Raw genomic sequence first — 17550 nt, 5'->3', positions numbered from 1 at the left:
CTTTTGTTAGTAATTACGGTTTGCGTGTTCTATTCGAACGATATTAAACTTTCAATTGGAGGCTATTCGGTATAAATAAACGCCAGTTTGTTAATAATCTGACCACACAGAAATCATTTTTCACAACGTATTTTTTCCATCTAGAAAGCGGCTTATATGAATGCTTTGGTCCAGTTCTGATAATTACGCTCGGACTAAGTTACATAGGTATCAGTAGCTGAGAATATCATTGTTAAGTAGCGTGTCAATTGTTTGAAAGAGTAAATTGTTCTTTTGACCCTCGGCCTTGCACTCTTCCGATGCGGCCGCTGAGCGCTGTGGGAGTCCCGGCGACCCGTGACGCCCCTCATTCCCATGTGCGCCGGCGCAGGTGCCTTTGTGCTCATCCCATGAATTATTTATACCCCATTGTTGCCCCTTTACGGTCAGATGTAAGTACGCGGCTTTTGGCTTCACAAAATCCGAACGGCATTTAGGAAGCGAAAGTGAAATGTTAAAGCTATAACAAGAGCATGCAAAACGGGACGTTTTATTACGTTGGCATCTGTCAAACGTAATAGTACACCGTTTATGACTACACATATGTCACATGCCACGATATGACCAGCATTTATATAAAAGATACTCGTTCAGAGATCTCTATACGATCTGAGCTTACTTTCATTGTGTAGAGCGCTCCCGAGCCAGGACTATCTAGCGCTCTCTTTAATCCATATAAATAAGCGACATTGCTCTTCCTGAATAAACATTTCTGCTTAAACTGGCCAACTTATCATTTGCAATGCACTCGCAACTTTCCCAGCGAAATTTAACTCTTCTCACCGCCACATACGCTTTAAATTCTCAATGTAGTCTGCGTTATAATTATCAGCATCTTCTGGTTTCGCGACGTACACGTTTCGCGCATTACCATCTATTTGCACTCGCACTCTTTGCACACGTTGTGCACGCCGTGTCATCTCTGTCTACAACTGTACAAGATCGTAAACAGACTTCCAAAACTCATCTATCAACGCGGATTAGTCATTTTCACTTAAGCTATTAGTGTTAAGGTTAGGGACAATGGATGCAGTGTAAACATTGGAGTGCGCGTCAGTATGATTGGCGTTTTACATGTTGCGTTAATAGAAAGAGTGTTCATTTCTCTTTTCACGAAAGATATTTTTTTTATACCACGTCGGTGGCAATCAAGCATACGGCCCGCCTGATGGTAAGCAGTTACCATAGCCTATGGATGCCTTCAACACCGGAGATATTACACGCGCGTTGCCGACCCTTTAAAAACCTGTACACTCCTTTTTTGAAGAACCCCATACTGTAGCCCCTCGGGAAAACCTCGGCATGAGCTCATTCCACAGCCGAAGCGTACGCGGGAGGAAATTCCTCTTAAACCGCACAGTACGCGACCATTTAGGTGCTAGGGTGTGAGGATGAACACCCTGCCGATGGCGAGCGGTGCGGTGATAGAAAGCGGCCGTTGGTATCATGTCAAACAATTCTTCAGAGCACAGCCCATTGTACTGATTGAGATCGTGTTGAATCTTAATTATTTACTAGCTCTCACAAGCCGGGTTACCTCAGCGGATATCTCAGCTGGGCTTTTATTCCAAAAAAACTTGCAGAATGCAACAGCCAGTTTAAGCTTGAGCTACGATTACACCTAATTAGTTACGTATCTTGAAGCACATTTCGCTGGTTACTCTGAGACCCTACTTGATAAGCTAAGAGATCAACGGCTCTGTATTTACATATGTAGAAAATCGCATTTCATGTGGCGTGGTTTTCGTCCCGGCTCATTAAAATAGAAGAAATAGCGCACGGCGCAAGACGTGTGTTGCCGTTGCATATCGAGAGTAGGCGAGTCGAACAAACTAACCAACCAGTGTTACTGTGTCTTCGTGAATGCTAAAACCATCAGTGTGCGTAACTGGTTCGTCTGACAGTTTGATTCGCTCGCACTTTGTAAGCGATTGCAATTATACTGAGCGCCTTTCAATTAAAATAATTAAATTAAAAGACTCGTCGCCTCTCTTGACAGCTTAGCATTTCTTGTTTTCTCCTTGCTACAGTAAAAATGTTCATTACGTGCCGAAGAAACGTTTCCGCGGCATTTCTCATGTCGCAGTTAAAAGCTTATAAATAGAATTGCGTGTTTGCTTGCTTTTGGTGTCAGAAGTGTAAAATATGTTTAGCTTGCGACACAGACACGAAACAGATTTCATGATTTCATTAATGACTTGAGGGAGAATTAGAGCGTTTACACGACTACAAAGAAGCAAAAGTAAAAAAAAATCTTTTTTTATAAATAAGTACATTTAATTATTGTTTGTTGAAATAAAACTATTAAAACGGATTATATCGCGTATATTCCGCCCCATCCCCCCCCCCGGATGTATTATAAATTCAATATACGCGATATAATCCGTTTATAGGGTTCCGTAGCCAAATGGCAAAAAACGGAACCCTTATAGATTCGTCATGTCTGTCTGTCCGTCCGTCTGTATGTCACAGCCACTTTTCTCTGAAACTATAAGAACTATACTGTTGAAACTTGGTAAGTAGATGTATTCTGTGAACCGCATTAAAATTTTCACACAAAAATTAAAATAAAACAATAAATTTTGGGGGTTCCCTATACTTGGAACTGAAACTCAAATTTTTTTTTTCATCAAACCCATACGTGTGGGGTATCTATGGATAGGTCTTCAAAAATGATATTGGGGTTTCTAATATTTTTTCTAAACTGAACAGTTTGCGCGAGAGACACTTCCAAAGTGGTAAAATGTGTGCCCCCCCTCCCCCCCCCCCTGTAACTTCTAAAATAAGAGAATGATAACACTGAAAAAATATGTGATGTACATTACCATGCAAACTTCCACCGAAAATTGGTTTGAACACTTTGAACGAGATTTGGTATGTAGTTTTTTTTTAATACGTCATAAATCGTAAACCGCAATTTACCTTTCACTCACGTTTCACATAAAAAATACATTGTTAAAATTATGTAATGTACGGAACCCTCGGTGCGCGAGTCCGACTCGCACTTGGCCGGTTTTTATAGTTTTATTTCATGAGTACTGTCGCGGTAACCGAAGACAATATTATTGTTTGCTCAAAAGAAAGCGTTAATGCAAAAATATTTCAAAGGACTTGATGCCGTAGTTAGGGCATTTCTTAGCAGCTGTTTTTCTTCAAAGGTTATCCAACAACCGATATCGGATCGGGCCATGTAAAAAGCGGCTAATGGACTTGTGTATAAGTGTACAAAGGTCATAATTATATAAGTCTGGTAATGAATGGTCATAGGTGATGGTTTTCATGAAAAGTGGGATTGTTGACGACTTGTCACTTTCTGTACACAGCCGTGAGTTTCTGAGTTTGCACTTATCATCGCTAATCCTGTGCAAACTGCCGTGTGCCCATTCCTTATCTACTTTTGCTGCACCTAATTGACAGTAAGTATACACTTATCCTTGACAATTTCCTTTTAGCACGGGATTACTTTAAACTTTTGACAACCTAGTAGTTTGAAGAGGAGTCTAAATAAATCTACACTTTTTCTTTTATCTAATTCTAAACCTACCTGTGATACATCTCATGATTAACCAAAATTAAAAGTTAAAATGGGATTCTGTTAGTTGTATTAACTAGCCACATAAGACTGTAGTACGAGTAAGTACCTATCCCAAAAATCTAAGACAAAGATCTTCCATCGTTTACTTAACTTTTTGTCTTCACTGCAATTTACTAGATAAGTTAATGCATTTAAGAGATAATTTGAAATGTTATTACGGTGAAAATTAATATGTGTTATCTGAGAAATATAGCAAGCCTGCAATGTCCATGATTGTATGAATCAGCCGCGGCCAAGACTGGACTCGCTGACCGAGTAAAAGCTAAACTAAAACTGACAACATCATAGTAATAACCTATGGAATCTAACCTAATACAGTAATAGCATGTCCACATGTCCAGCGCCTCGTATCATAAGAAATAGAAATGTCGAGATGACGGACTGTTTCAACGAGGTATTATTTTATTTTCTTTTCTATATTCATTATATTGCCACTTTCTTTTCGGATATAAACTCAATTCGTTGAGTTCAGTTTCTCAACAAAATTATGCTGCTTATTGTCTTCGATAAGTGTATGGAAAACATTTTTCTAAGGCACATTGTTACGTGCAATTTCATTGTTATTCAAAAGTTATGCTACGGGCGGTAATATGCTGAACATCACACTGCTTAAGCACTGAGTGGACGCTGGTGTTGCCACACTGCGTTTCACGCTTTTCGCAGTGTTTACATCCATGGCCTTTTGTTTGATGTCCGTTCCTTTATTTAAAAACTGAATAAATTAGTTGAACAGTTGCCAACATTTCCGGTAAACATTTGAATTACGTTCGTCTCGGAACGCTTCTGTGATGGATTCGTGCTTTCTATTTTTCTATTACTATCTGTATCGGCGTTCATCGCACCTCCCATTGTGACGTTCGTGATTTATTTATTTTTACCAATTTCATATTTCGTTGCGACGATAGGCGGCCGCCATTTGTGCTCGCACTTCGCCATTGAAAGCAATCTCCATGTGAACGACTTCGGCGAGGCGAATGGCTGCTCTTCTACTACCAAATTATACATAATTTTTTCTGTTCACGACCCATTGTTCGGAGGCGGCTCCGGCGGTATGTTTGGACTTATCTCGTCAAAATTATGACCTTCGGATGAGAGTATTTCGGCCTAATAGGTGAAACCGTTCACGTGGTCTGTCAGTCCATGTGATTAACCATAATAATCAGCAATCTCACTTTCTAAGATTGCGTTTCTTTAGCAAAGTTATGGTTCGGAGTAAGCGCATAGCCGATGGCCTCGATCGGGGTGCGATACGGTTTGCTCTGTCACTAATGGGTGCCGAGCACGGAAGCTGGGAATTTCTAGCAATTGTGAACTTTTCACCTCTCGGGCGAAAATTGTCGGACATAATAATAAAATTACAACTTTCTAAACGGTTATTAAGAGTCACATAGCTTGTTTTGGACGACCACAACAATGTGCGTCGGTCGCGGCAACGTCGTGCCGCGACTTTTTGCGCTGGTCTCACTTTCACGACATGTCCTTATCCGCGCTTCGATATTGTTCAAATTTCGATTTCGTTGAGCGCCGCGGGCTCGTCGGCTACGGCCGCGCCGTTTATCTTTTTCTTTGTTTCTGCAAGTAAGGATTGCGCGCGGCAGCGCGGATTTAACTTAATCGGACTTTTGCAGAGATTTCCAACACGATTGACCCCGACCTGCCCTCATCACATTATTACGCTGATATCTTATATCTACAGTATCTGCACTTATAGCACAATCGGAATAGGACAAACTGCGATATCTCTTGGACAGTAATGAAATTTGGTATATATTTTAATTACAGGTCCCTTTTTCATGTCCATACCATTTGACACTTGGGGACCTCGAGGAACCGCAGCCATCTTTTAACATGTATACCAAATTTCATCACTGTCCAAGAGATTTCGCAGTTTGTCCTATTCCGATTGTGCTATTTGCTGTGAACTACCGATAGACGATTATTTTCAATCATCAAAATACTTTACTGCTGCTACTGCTATAAGTGCGATTTGAACATTTTGCGAATATATGGTAGCGCATACTTTATCACGTAAAAATAAAGAATGTTGTTAAATAATATACTGATAATGATAATGTCTATCAGCGTAAGACTACTGTGTGTAAAATGTAATCAATAATTTATCGATGACTTCTATAAGATATATGGCTAGGGTTATACCTAATGAATATCCTGGATTGACAAAAATAATTTTCGTTGGCAGATAACTATACCTATATTTTAAGTTATCTAGCACTAATTCGATTATAGTCTTAATTTCCAAATACTGTTACTTAGGATCAACCTTCTATAATGCACCTCATCAACCAGTCGGCTAATTAAGTCATATCACTAAAGCAAACAGTCCACGTTATCATTGCGTCAACATTGACTCCACACTTCATTCGCCGTTTAGTCTGCGGCTTTACCGCTAGTTTATTATCTTATCTGTGATAGCCCATCACGCACCGCTGTACACCGCAGGCGCTTAAAAGGGTTGCCATTATTTTCAATAAAATAATCATATTGTTGCAGGTATCAGGTTTTTAAATGCAATTTATGGCAAAACCGTTCAATTAAGTCACATACATAAAAGGAAAATAAATGTTAAATAGCTAGTATTATCGGACGTGTCAACATTAACCCCACTATTCGTCGCTGTTGCATACTCTGTGGTCCCTCTCTGTACCGCTAGTTAATTATCTTATCTGTGATAGCCCATCGCGCGCCGCCGGCGCTTAAAAGGGTTGCCAGCCTTTTCAAAAAAATAATCTCATAATTAATTAAAATAACATTTTCCATTTATTTTGACGTAAATGACGTTGTTTGTTGTGAGCGTGGGAGGCTGTTTATTACGTAAACAAAGCAGCCACTTCTTTATACTGGAATATTTGACTCTTGTGTGGTTTTAAACAGCCTTTGTTTAATGAAGCTTATGAATTTCATATTTACACTTTTTTATGTCAGAGAATAACGGTTATGTTAGTCAACTTTGAAGTTGCAGTTTATACTAACCTTATCAACTTGGGTCATTCATGGACCTGGATTTTTATTGATTCATTCATAGACTTCTATTCAACATATCAATCTTTAAATTTTGCAATGTGTACAAACTAAGTGCACGGTTTTACTTGATTTGCAACTGAAAAATTACGTTATAAAGTCCTTATCAATAAATTTTAGCCGTAAAAAAACATTACAGACACTGGAACTCATTATCATCCATATCCCAAGTATATTAACAGTTAGGTATAATTGCAAGCCTGCCGAGAGATCGTAGAAAGCCCGCGCCCCGGGCGCCCTATATTCCGCTATCTGTCCCACTTGCTATCAATTAACTTTCGAAGCTTCCGAGGCCATACAACTATAACACTTTTTGTGGCAGCCGCAGTTTCCATAGTTTCCCTTGTAAAGGAGTTTTTATGCCAAGTGGAAATATCGGAAAGGCGACGACTAAGCAATCTGAAACGCATGGTCGTTAGTACGTGACTTGATCGTGTAAACACCCTGAGATGCATAAAAGTTAATTAATGATAATGTCCTGTAATGATGCGAGATCTAGTATCTGATCTTCAGATGTAAACACAGCATTGGATAGTTAATGGCAAGTGTGATTAAGTATTTTGCAACTGTGATATTATTAAACAGCATCCAATTCTGTTACGATTTAAATTTCATATTAAGCGACTGTAAAAATATGTCTATTAACTATGCACAGACTTCGTAGTGAAAAATTGTGGAAGTGAAACCATAAACGTAATATATATTATCATGGACAATTATGGCACTGAATGTGGAGTCTGACTCTTGCCAAGAGTTGGCTTAGTTTGACTGTAACTGACAATTTGTAAATGTCACTGCAAATGTATACATTTAGTTAATAATATTGCTGTTACAGTGAAATTTTATAACAAGACTTCCGTAAGACACGGACATATTAAAAATAAAAATACGGGTCACCCACGTATTTTAAGTCGAAAAACGCCACTCCTCGACACGTGATGAGTGTGATGACACTCCTCGGTACGGAGTGAAACATGTCGAGCGTTTTTCGACTTAAAATACGTGAGTGACCCGTTATTAATATATTTAATATGAAATTTTATACTTGCCTTATTGAAACTTTCCTTTTGAAGTTAATTATATTAGTATATTAATCGTACGCTTACCCGACCGCCGTAACTATCCTTAATTAACTGATAGCGATACCGCTATCATATTGATAATACGTTATTTGGCATTGCAAAATGGCGGGAAAGCGTTACGCCAATACGGCAGCCTAATAATAAACTCGATAATAGATATACCTAGATATTTACCTACCGGTTATTGTAACGTATATGGGTGTAAGTTATAATATAAATGCGCCATTTGCGTTCTCGAAATGGACTGATTAAGGTCGATACAAGCCGATGGTTTCTGAAAGCGCACGACCGCTCCCTGGGGCCCATTTCTCGAAAGATATTAGTCTAATATTATTGTAGTGTGTTGTCATGGCAACCCATACGATTTGATAGTTCGTAGACTAATAATATTAGTCTAAACCAAGAAATGGGCTCCAGGGGCCCATTTCTCGACGGATATTGCTGGTTTCCATACGCGCATGGACACACACACGTACGCAGCCGCCGGTGTGCTCTGGCCTATATTGGAAATAAATGGCATTCTCATCGATGGTCCCTTTTATTATGAAATTCTAAAATGCCATAGATAAGCATGAACATTGCCTACTCCGTTGAAATAATAATTAAAAAATCATAAATAAACACCGATTACTGACACGGTCCTTCTTATCGTTGCGACATTGCCCCGCCATCGGAAGGCCCCAAATGTGTTTCCAATACCGCGGCCTTGCACCAGTACCACCGCGAAGCGTAAACAAACCTTATCTTATCGTCATCTGCATTTGGGGTAACTGGGCCACTGACGCAACGCAGGTTAAGCCGGACTTATTGAGCTGGGGCGTCAATCAAAATTGATATCGATGAAATGCTTTGCCTTTAACCTTTGACAGTAGCCGCTGGAACAAGGGTTTACGGCTTCGAAGTAACATAAATTTTTTATTTTCATACGATTTCGGGAGTTCATGATGTAAATAAACAATAATTGATGTAGGTTTTTTTGTTATTGAAATTATAATATTAATGTTACTATTCGTTAGTCATGACATCTCACCACATTTCCGCGTAGTAGCCAGTCAGACTCAACAGCGTGGGACGTATATACAGACAGACATACACTTCTCCGAACAGATAACATCAATGCCGGAACAAGTCCTGATATATCATTATCCAATCCGACGTGTAGGTAATTGAGATTTAGCCATCATTCATATTCTTTTTTATTTTAGATATGTCTTTATTTTCTATTTAGTCTATCCGCTTCGGTTCTAGTACTCAATTTACATCTAATCATTTTTCCATTTCGTGTCCTGTCCCTGAGCTGAGCAAGATCCCGCTAATCCCGCTGGGACGCATCTAGTCCAACCCGCTATCTTTTTCTTAGGTATACTCGTATGCCTGAAGTTACTTCGATTAATGATTAATATCTGGGAGACCGAGCTTTGCTCGGAAAACATATAAAAACGCGTTTTCCCAGAGATAAGACATCAAGCAATGCGTGTGGCGCAACCTCGACCATGCGCAATATTGCGCGAGGAGGGACCAGCTCCAGGACGCTGGCGAAGCGGACGGGGGAGACCAGCCGGCCTAGCCAAGTTGACAATCGCTATCACTTCGCCATCGAATCGCTTTGTGTCTCTCTATCACTCTTCCATATTAGTGTGACAGTGACAGTTACGTTTCGTTCGCTACGTAGCGTTAGCGATTGGATCTACGGGGCCTGGTTGTTCAAGTAATACTAGATCGATTTTTCGCCCCCGAAAACCCCCATATAGCAAATTTATCGAAATCGTTAGAGCTTGATGTGATATCGACTCGACATCTAGTTGACATTCATGTCATGATAACATTGACATTCATGTCAAATCTATTTTGAAACGGACGGGCGTATAGGGTGACCGGCTCAATACAACGTGCTGTAAGGGGTTGTCCATTAATTACATCACACAGAGTTTAGATTTTTTAGCTGGGGGCATTTGGGGTTAGCCAAACTATTCAATTAATTCTCCTATTATGTCGTCGCAAAATAATTAATATCGATTAGGACCTATGATTTATTATATGTACGAGTACATTCTACTTAATCTTCTCCATTCAAAATCGGGTAACAATCGTAACAATTTGCAATATCACGCGTAGCAAGGATGCTGATAGTCCATTAATAGACGTGATAAAACGATACATGAAAACGCCATTAAACTATCTTTGATAATTATTGATATCTCGTGAGTAGACGTTCGAGTTGGGCATGCATCGGGGCGGAAACTTATTAGAGCGGCCTAAAGGTGCCCACTGACTATCAGTCCGCCGGACGATATCGGCCTGTCAGTTAGAACAAAAATTTGACAGTTCCGAACAACTTCCCTTCCCTTTCCTTTAGTGCACGCTGCTCAAATCACTTGTGAGCCCGACGCCACGCTGCACGCCCCGCCGAACGCTCCGCTTCAAGCGTCCACTCAGGTCAGGCCTTACACAGTGTTTGTTAGATCTATGATAATTATTACAAGGAAAATTACCTATGTCGATTTCGTTCATAAATACATATATCTTTCTCCAATTAACCAATAGGTTTTGAGGATATAATAACTTGCACAATAGCAGTAGAAGTTGTCAATCGGGCCAGGTTGCCTTCAGATGCTTTTAAACGCCTCGCCCGCTTTGCGCTTAGTTCAGTTGTTGGCTGTACTTATAGTTAACGCTATCTCTACTGAGCTCGTTCACTTACCTGTACTAACAATGGCATTTTGTTAAACAAAAGCCATTATTTCTTTTATGTGAGGGCGTGGCCTTTGTGCCTGAGCACGTGGCCATTGTGTGTGAGCACGTGGCCATTGTGTGTGCGCCTCAGGCACAAAGGCCACGCGCTCACACAAAATAAATAATGACTTTTGTTTAACAGAATGCCATTGTTAGTACAGGTAAGTGAACGAGCTCAGTAGAGATAGCGTTAACTATAATACCTATACTTGTGCATTCGTACGTGTATGTAGGAATACTAAGAACTCAATTTGATATTAACTTTTATCAGTAGGCATATGTGTAGGTTTCCAATAGTTATAAAAACATGTTTTACCTAGACAACAATTGTTATCAATACACGAGTACCTAAACTACATATCTATTCGCAGATTGCAGAACCGCCCCCTTGACTCATCCCGCTCCGTATAAAATATCAAACGAACCACAAAAACCCAGCCAATCTCCACTACGCGTATACGCGTTTGAATTGATTACGCGGATCGCGCGCGTGCCTCTGAACGCGTTTACGTGAGCCCATTACGATTTTACGCTGGACCCTGGTTTTGTATTCGTATTCCTATTGCTTAGGTAGCTAAGCTAACAAGCGAAAGAGTGATCTCAGATTACACTTAAGTTTTTTTTTTTAATTTACCAATGATTAACACCCTATTGACCTGAAGGAAAGTGACGACAGGGCTTAAGAAAAAGGGCAGTTTTACAGAAATATTTACAGATCCTACTTATAACAGGGAATAAAGACAACGGAAGCTAATTCCATACTTAAGAGGTGCTTTAGAGTTTGCATATATAATCAATGGTGAGGCAAATAGCTTCTTATAAACGCTGACGATGGAATGAAGAAGGGTGATATGGATCTATGATGTAAGGAGCACGCTTAGACTGGTTAGCTTAATGCCGTGCCTCCAGTAAGTGTTGACAACATTGACATTTGTCGTCGAACGATCCAAAGAAATGGAATAATCTAGAGAAATAGGAATGGGATATTACTAACGTGACAATCAGCAAGCATAACATAGTAGGAACCACAGAGAATTTGCGCTTGGATTTAACGAAAACAGACTTACGATCAATCCAATAAAGGTTCCATCACACGACAGAATTTTGTGGTTTACCACGCGATTACCTATACATTCTTCTGTTGCAAGAAAGGCTTATGTGACGCTATTTATAAAATAAGATACTCCATGTCATATAGAGTATACAGCGCAGAGCGATATGAATATCTATGAAGATAGATAAGGGAGCCGGCGTGAAGCAAAGCATTCCAGGTAGGTTATCTAGAAGTTGCTCGGCACTCGCCACGTTGCCTTCATGTGATTATTAGAACCTGATTATGGACTATTCTAGTCTAGTCTTGTTAGTATAGAAATGTTAACATGTGCATAAAGTTCACGAGCGTTTAATAGAATTCCAACGATGAATACGTAGTTTGAAAGCCAACTTGTTGTTTGAAAGCTCCAGCTTGTCTTATTGGTCGCTTGTCGCTTTTCTCATGGCATATTGTGCGCAGGTTCGACAATTATGGATATAATTTTTATTGTCGATGTATGTAGTATTTGGAAATTTTCTAAAATGGTGGCTCCGCCATTAACCAACTAACTGCACACCATGAGGAGGGCCTTATGGTGTGCAGTTACCGTAGTCCATAGACGCTTCCATCTCCAGGAGTGTCTCATGCCCGTCGCGTCGCCGACCATTAAATATCTGTATACTCGTTTTGAAGAAGACTTAACTATTTAAAGTTTTGTCACGATATTTTCATTAAATTTAATGTTTATTACGGATGTTGCGGTGCAGCGCACATTATATTTTTTCTTGGAGACATTAAATTCAGAAACAATCTGATACCGGGTGCGTTGAACTATAAATTAATAAGACACTTCAACGTTTTGGCAAAACTGTAAGACTATTATTGCTGTAATCTGTGGAATCAGATCGCGGAACGAGGCCTATTTACAGAATGTTCCGAAAAAACACGTAGCATCGTGGAATTTTAGGCTTAATCCAGTCGTGTTAAGGGTTGATGTCGCATGTATAGTATAGTTATTTAGTTGGTACTGTAAGCAGTGTAAGCTGTGTTTGTGTCGTACACTACCTCTCTTAGACTCCGCATGGAAGATTTACGAAGATTCTGGTCACTACATATAGAAAATGTATTATTGCAAGCCACGCAGTCAGTTGCATTCCGCACTATTTTATACTAAGCGAGCCTATTTTATCGTAAAACGTAATTGATGATGTGTTAGAACATTAGTTGTGAGCGTTAAGGTAGTAGTCGTTAACTATAATGAGCAGTCGTGCTTTCAAACTTCATTAGGTAGTAGTAAGTTGCGCCTATGCGCGGTGAGCATCAAAGTTTATGGCCTATATACATAGCCAAATGGTGGACCAAATTACGTAGTTGCGGACTAGATGGAGTGTCTTAAAAGCGAATCGGAGGGCTGAAAGCCCGATGGCGAGCCGTAGGTAATGCTGACGAAGGCCGCGGAAGCCCGAATAGTCACAAGTTTTGTTACTAAAATCCTCCATGTACATTGCAGTGAGCTTCGAAATTGCATGGAGAAATTATTGATAAAGTCGCTGCACTTTTACGGCTGATGGTACCTACTTAGTGGAGAAGTGATCTGTTGTGTGTAATAATGATATGGCAGGATGGGTTTGTCACGCGCGCGGGTGAACGCTCTAAGCAAATGTGCCTTGATCTCAGACGTCTTAGCATTTTCATACAAAGCTCTCAAGTTTACACGGTAATGAGGAAACCATTTGATAATCATGTAAATGTAAAACACAGTTGGATTATGTGTGAATTTCATTTACGACCTCTGCTTACAAGTAGTTTTGAATCACACAAGTGAATGTTTCACTACTGAGTCTTACGGGAGTTTTATAGTTAAAACTTTCAGGCATGTTTACAAACACATTTCAGTTATCAGGTGCCCTTGACCAGAATACAAAGATTAGCGATGTCGAAATGTTCCGCAATTAAGATTGTGGACCAGATAATAACTTTGAAGCCTTTCTGTGAGCCGAGTATATTCTTGAGGCCCTATTCGGACATTGTGCGATTATGACCTTTTTTTCAGTAAAAATAGTGTTTTTCTTATTCCAAGATATTTCAGGTTATTCCTACGCAAAATTCTATTGATTGCACTGGGAAAAAGCTGTTCGGTTAACTTTGCTGCTTCTGATGATCACCCTCTCATAGATACGCTTTTGATGGACCGACGTTGCCTTTTGATGAAAACTAAAAACGGATATTCTGAACGCGTCGATATAGGAGACAAACTAGCAGACTATTCGCCTGATTGTATACCTGCAACACCAGAGTGATTGCAAGTGCGTTGCCGGCTTTTAAGATGGGAGTACGCTCTTTTCTTGAAGGTTTTATCGCTCGGGAAATAGCGCGCGCGATAGTTCATTCAGTTTAGCAGTAAGAAGTTTCTGGAGAAACGCACAGTTAAGGACTGCTAATCATCTAAGTGGTGAAGATGAAAATGTACATGCTTACAGCTGGTCAGAATACGGACCAAGTAGGCAGGAATTATCTTGCAATGTTTGTAATGTAGCAAGCCACAGATTTATTGGCCGGCCTGATCATCTAGTGCAGATAAGCGCATCATTGGACCGTGCGGCGCGAGGCTCATTTTGTTCTATCCTGGACACAAATAACCTATTGTAATTACTGTAACGAGATACAGTCTATCAATGGTCAAAGAGAGTTGCTGTTACGCGAATACCGAAGTTGCTATGAATTATCGTGCTATGTTTGGCATGCTGTTGGAACTATTTGTGTACGGTACGGCTAACTTGGAATTTAAGCTAGTCTAAATTCCGAAGTAGGCTGAAATAGAGCTAAAAAGTTTCGAAATGGTCAGCTCATAGATTAAAGTAAGGCTTGAGTGGGCGCTCGAGTTGGGCGTGCAGCGGGGCGGGGTGTGCGGCGTGCATGTTAAACAAATGCAAACGTATAGGAGCGGCCTTAGTGCACGCTGCTCACATCATTTGTGAGCCCGACGCCACGCTGCACGCCCCGCCGAACGCTCCGCTTCGAGCGTCCACTCAGGCAGTCCGGCCTTACCTTTATTGTAACTGTTAGTGAAACTTAGATTTTAGATAGAATAATTCTTGTTTTTATACCACATCAGTGAAAAACAAGCGTATAGTCAACCTTATCTGCCTGAGTATTTTATATATTCAATTCTTCAGGTTATTTTATTTTACGAAATATTAACAAGTAAACATACAACATAAAGCAAGGAGGCAATTTAGAATCCATCTAAATCATAATAATTAGTGTTCGGTTCAACCTGCACTTTATGTAGTACCATTACGATGTCAATTTCCATGGTATTTATTCGTGGCGCCCTACTTTACTGTCTCAAGGCTGGCGAATAGTTCATGAATATTTTATACGTCTGTATAAAACATATTTAAAACTAGATACCTATGAATATGGCCTAGGATAGATAGACTTGTGGCAGTAGTTACAGTACTAATGTATTATCAGTCCTATATACGTAGTAGCCATTAGAGAAATCGGAGCGGCCAAGGTACTTACAATTATGTTAACACACCTCTATTGTCAAGGCGCTAGAGTGCATGTTCAGATATTTTTGAGCACCTCGGCCGGTCTGATATATCTGATCGCGACTGTACAACTACAACCCTATAAGCGGTTCACTCAGGCGCCTCACCGTCAACAATCTGCGCCGTCAGTGTGAAGACCGCCTAAGTCAACACGCCAAAAATGAACCAAATGCCAAAATAAGTTGTTTTTAATCTTAAGCACCTTTATGTACCATCAAATTCGTCGGCAATGTAAACCAATTACGAAAGCTTCCGAGCTTTTATGAAGCCCCGCGCATGCGCGGTGCTCGTAAAACGGAGGTTAAATGGTCAGGGACCGTGGAAATGCCCAAATTAGGGGAAAACGCACGGAGCCGTGCTGCGTCGCGCTTTACGTTGTTGAAATCTATTACCGGGATACCGGGGTTGGCACGGGCGTAATTACATGTCATACAGGAGTAGGTAGGTAGGTACCGATATGCATGTTACGGAGAGTTTCAAAAAGTTAGAAATTTTAGGGAATTAAGGTAACTTTTATTTTGGAAATTTCGATAACTGTACAAAAATATAAGAATTTACGAGATTTTTCTATATAGAAATTTCGCAATTTTAAATACTTCGCCACGGCGGGAGTATAAAAGTCATGTGGTAACAAGGGTGTTAATACAGAATAGACAACAGCACGTACAGAATTGTCAGTGTCAATGATTGACAGCTGAAGCTCATGAATGTCCCCCCTAATGTATCACCATCACATCTTTCTCGCTTGCATGGTTGTCTAGCTCGTATTACCTAATAATATTGGTAGCTGTAAAAGTAGAAAGAAGCATCAGTGCAGCGAAAAGGTCGATGGAACATGTAAGTGAGGGCGACGAAAGTGACATCTGCGCCTCTGCGCCTATAGATAAGCGTAGAGGGTAGAACGTGGGCAACCCATTTATTTAAGACGGGGAACCAATGATGAAACACTCAACCGCAGGTTTCGCGGTGTTTTACCATTCCATATCTTTTGCGACTACCTTTAATGTTACGTTAACTAATGACGTCTGCTTTGAGGTATTAAACCCAGGCAAGGTCAAAAGCTATGATTTACGTAATTGCGCCCTTAGGTGTCGACCCTTTTCAAAAACTTTAATTACAGCTTGTTCTAAACATACTGTTTTCCCTTAAATTAGGGATTTTCACGCCCAAGTATCAACTAGTCTGGAACTTAATGAGGGGTTGCCCAGTTCTAAACGGGAGGCGGAGAATCGCAAATTTTGGCAGATTATAAATTTATTAAAATTAGTGTTAAATGTCAGACAAATTTACTGTAAAACCAACGTCAACTTTATTTTAATTTTGGTAATGATTGGGATCATTCATTTGAATTCACAAACACACAAACAGTCTCTTCACCCTAAACGCATTTACGTCTCCGTACCGACGTGAGCAAAAATACTAATTTACTATTTTATGCAAATTAAGCTATGGCAACAATGACGCTCAACATATGACTTCTGCTGAGGCGGAGATCAGAGGAGTCGTGCTGAATCAACCGATAAACCAACCAACCAATAACAAGGCGACCAACGCTATTGGTTGATTTCCGTACGTCTCCTATCATGTCCTCTCATCTCTGTTTTAGTGAAAAAGCAGCCTTAGATCTCCTTGGGTACCTAGTCACTTTAGCTGCCAACTGCACAAGTGTCCTTATACCTAGACACTTTCAGTAGACACTTCACGAATCCTGTAGACACCTAAAGAGCCCTGTGACGTCATTCCATTAGCGCAAAACGGAGCATCCACTTAGACACGCCGCACGAAATTCCACATGCAACTTCACAAGTCTACCGTATCATCAGAAAAGCATCCTTGATACACATAGCTTACGGTTCATTTTCCAAAGCGACGCGAAAGGGATGTACGAGGTACTGTAGTGGATTCGCCCAAATCACACAGGTGTAGTGTAAAAAGGGGTGGGTCGTCGACCTCGAACTCTGCCGGTGGAGTTACGTGGAATCGCAGTTATTAGACTGTGGCGTAACCTGCACCGCAGTGAGGAGATATGGAACAGTATACACGCTTTTCATAGAGTAGCTATGGCGTGGCTTAAAGATCGTAGTATCGTAGAACTCGTAGAAAAAGTTAAAAAATAAGGTGCGTTCGGGTAAGTTGAAAACCGGGGTAAGAAAAGAAGTCCTCCGTATCTAATTAATATTTTGTTTAGCGGTGGAAATCCCAGTTCCAATCCAACAATGCTCTTCTCATGAAAAATCTATTTCATCTTACCCCATCGCACCTTGCCTAATACAATTCTACAAATCGGTTACAGCAATTCTATGATATTAAAGAAATGTGTAATGCCTTATCAACGTGTTCTATAGTGACTTTCTCGTATTGTTGACTTCATTACCATTTTCCTGAAAGTTTCTAAGCAAACACACAACGCACTTACTTTTCAAGTCCAAAAGTCGGAAATTCACGTAGATAACTATCGTTGTGAGCAAAAAG

The 17550-nt window shown here is 40.3% G+C and overlaps 1 protein-coding gene across 2 annotated transcripts in view; it reads left to right on the top strand.

Annotated features, from left to right (window-relative positions):
- LOC134740808 (protein spire) overlaps positions 1 to 17550 on the top strand; it is a 219110-nt gene that overhangs the window by 42691 nt on the left and 158869 nt on the right. The gene's annotated exons all lie outside the window — the stretch shown is intronic.

The sequence above is a fragment of the Cydia strobilella genome, chromosome 4 (genome assembly GCF_947568885.1).
Source record: "Cydia strobilella chromosome 4, ilCydStro3.1, whole genome shotgun sequence".
NCBI lineage: Eukaryota > Metazoa > Arthropoda > Insecta > Lepidoptera > Tortricidae > Cydia > Cydia strobilella.
This window is presented reverse-complemented; position numbering and strand designations above follow the sequence as displayed.